Source organism: Sinocyclocheilus rhinocerous, unplaced genomic scaffold, assembly GCF_001515625.1.
Source record: "Sinocyclocheilus rhinocerous isolate Xijiao unplaced genomic scaffold, SAMN03320098_v1.1 scaffold910, whole genome shotgun sequence".
Classification (NCBI taxonomy): Eukaryota; Metazoa; Chordata; class Actinopteri; order Cypriniformes; family Cyprinidae; genus Sinocyclocheilus; species Sinocyclocheilus rhinocerous.
This window is the reverse complement of record NW_015667266.1, coordinates 485,085-488,528: the sequence shown is the minus strand read 5'-3', so window position 1 is coordinate 488,528 and position 3,444 is coordinate 485,085. Positions and strand designations below refer to the sequence as shown.

Genomic DNA, 3,444 nt, shown 5'->3' with positions numbered 1-3,444 from the left:
TTAACTTTTATAAAGAATATCTCTGTGGATTTGAGACTTTAGTCTTTGCAACTTTACAGATCTTCTTTATGCACCAAGAGCTTGTAACACTCCAAAGAGAAAGGAAAACTTGAAATCGCATCATATGACCCCTTTAATATTATTAATTTACTTCAAATAACGAGGGAATGAAAATCTGACTTTATATTTTCTTGTGTTGTTCACTAATGAGATCACACACACACATACACAAATACACACTTTTATCATTTTGTTTTGCTTGCCTTTTACAAAGAAGTTTTGTCAAACTTCTTATTAAATGTATTTGGAATCTAAGGTTTTTCTGTTATTATAATTTGCAATTCTAATTATAAACAATAATTTATCATTCTAAATAAGAATTTATAATTATATTTAGAATTTTAAATTACATATAATTAAGAATTTTAATAAATGTATTTATTTATATAATTTATAAAATACATTTATATAATTTATATAAACCTATAACTTTAATTATTTATTTATTTCTCCATTTCTTTTTATTCTTGAAATGTGCCGAATAGTTGATTGTGGATGAAATTGTCAGAAAGTAGCTTTTGGTGGACATGAAACTGTTGTTTTCATGCTTATTTTTATATTTACACGTTCATATCTGACGTTTATTTAATTTTCTATTTTGGTCTGATGAGGAAATTGTACAGTCTAAGCATAAAATGTCATGCAGATGACAGATTTTGCGTCAGATGTATAACAAAGCGTTGATCTGTGTGGATATTTGGGGATTTTGATGTGTTGTGACGCACACAGGCGCATGTGTGAATAATATCACACCCCTCTGGTTTGTCATATGCCAGACTGTTGTGTGTGGAGAGACAGCCGGCTGCAGACTCGCAGAAAGACCTGTTGCATGAGCTTCCCATCTCACATAGTCTCTGCCATAAACAATCTATATGACAGTTCTGAATCTTTGAATCTGTTACAATTAAATACTTTTTTTGGTCATTGCTGTTTTAAATTTTTCTTTCATACAGGTGTGTCACTGCTATTGTTCTGTAATAACCAGCAATGTAATTTTGTCACACTACACCACAAAATAGCTTGTTACTGGAAAATTACTGTCATTCTACTGAAAAATGAATTCTACCGAGTTTAGTAGCTTTGCTACTTTTAGTTAATCCCTCAACACTGATGATATTATTGGTTAATATTGTTTTCTCCTCTCTCCTTGGTTATATAAGCAGAAAAGTTGTTGCAGGGGTAGAGAAAGCTATTAGATTTTGCTGAAATATTACGAAAATGGTTTTGTTTATGTTTTAATAAGTGTTACTGTTGTCTTTTGTGCAGTTCTGGATGTCTGCTTTAGCCACAACTCTTCCTGTACCATGTGGAGCCTTTATGCCTGTTTTCGTCATTGGTAAGTGTTAGTATGTTTATTATCTTAAAATTACTTTTTAAAGGTGAATTTGGTCAAATATTTAACTGATAGATATCACAATGCTTCCCCAGTTCATTAATTACAGGACATTAAATTACAGTACATTTGTATTACAAGTTTTCTGAAATGTTATGTTTAAAATTAATTAAATTTGCAATAATTTACATACATTTCCAGAGTATAAATCTGAATGTTGGAAGAAGCCAGGTTTGAAATTCATATTTGATTTTGTTGGCATATTAGAGTTAAAGGTTTTTACAGAAGGGATTTTGAATTTGTCTTTTTATCACTTCATAAATCAGAAAATACTGTCAACAACCAGAAAAAAACAAATTTTCGTCATGTTTTTAGGAATAAAATGTTAGATAAATCATTGTGAATGATATATGAGCAAACCCCTCAATAAAACTCTTTATAATATAGAGAGGAATAAAACTCTAAGTTTTGGTGTATGTAAGTGCTGCTGAAGTGCAGAAACAAACTTTTAAAGATATGTATTACAATTGAAATCGACAGAAGCAAATAGACAAAGTGCCTTAATAAAACCTTGTGAATGATATATGAACAAACCCCTCAGTAAAATCCTTCAGACTATAGATAGGAATAAACCTGTAAAATTTGGTGTATGTAAGTGCTGCTGAAGTGGAGAAACAAACGGATACACATAGATAAAGTATAATAAAATAAACACTTAAATGCGCATTTTGGATAGTTTCTGTCCACTTTTCTGAAAGAAAACCTGTTATACGAGCAAAATAGTCCTGAAGCTCAAAATTGGCAAGTGCATGAAAAAACGTCTCAGGTTACGTATGTAACCATGGTTCCCTGAGTAGGGAACGAGACACTGCGTCCTCTAGGGGTCGCTATGGGGAACGCCTCATTGTGACCTGTGTCTGAAGCATACATTGAAAAAACACCAACAACACGTTGGCCGGCGACAGCCATGACGTCACTACCGGTGCGACTATACTCCCGGCGCCTATTTATACTATAGTCGCACCGGTAGTGACGTCATGGCTGTCGCCGGCCAACGTGTTGTTGGTGTTTTTTCAATGTATGCTTCAGACACTGGTCACGACGAGGCATTCCCCATAGCGACCCCTAGAGGACGCAGTTCGAAGTTCCCATGAAAGGGAACTATAGTTTTTCCTGTAGTGTATTGCCTACGTGTTAAAAATATTGTATGCAATATATTCATTAAAATGTGACCTGGGAATGTGAACCTGTGTGTGTTTCAGGTGCTGCGTTTGGCCGTTTGGTGGGGGAAAGTATGGCCGCGTGGTTTCCAGAGGGCATTAATACGGACGGAATCATCTATCCCATAGTTCCCGGAGGATACGCTGTTGTAGGTGAGAAACAGACGCTCTCATACACATGTAGAGCAGACATGTTCACACACACACACGTTCATCACAGCTGGCAATTGCTTCAGTGTTGCCATAGTGATTTTGAGAGGCATTGATTTAGTTTTGTTGTGTTAGGTCGTGGATTGTTGTTTTCATTGTTAGTCTTTGATTAGTAGCCACTGGATTTAATTATGAAATAACAATAACCACTTTTGACTGCTTATTATTTTATTTATAGCTTAATGGACAATATAGTGAAGGGTTTAGAAAAGTGTAGGAGTCTCACCAACAAATGCACTGTAATTATAAAATGATGAAATATTTTCATTATTAAAAAAGCGTATATCAAAAATGAAATATTTTTAAATATTAGTAATATATAAAAAAATGAAATATTTTAAAACATTAGTAATATTTTTAAATATTACATTTTTGTAAATATTTTACACAATTTGACACATTTTATAAATATCGTAATTAAAAAAATATTTTTATAAATTGATTAATCGTTTGTTCATTTTTACCTACTATTTATTTATATTTAATGCACATCTAAGTAGCCATGTGACGTGACCATGTTTCACTGCAAATTTAAGTGTGTAAATAACAAATAAATCTTGAATCATGAAAAATTTCTTAAATTTTTACTGTATGTAGATATGTTTTTTTTTTTTTTTTTAA

General features: G+C 32.4%; 1 pseudogene; it reads left to right on the top strand.

Annotated features, from left to right (window-relative positions):
- LOC107733394 (chloride channel protein 2-like) overlaps positions 1–3,444 on the top strand; it is a 47,530-nt pseudogene that overhangs the window by 27,329 nt on the left and 16,757 nt on the right.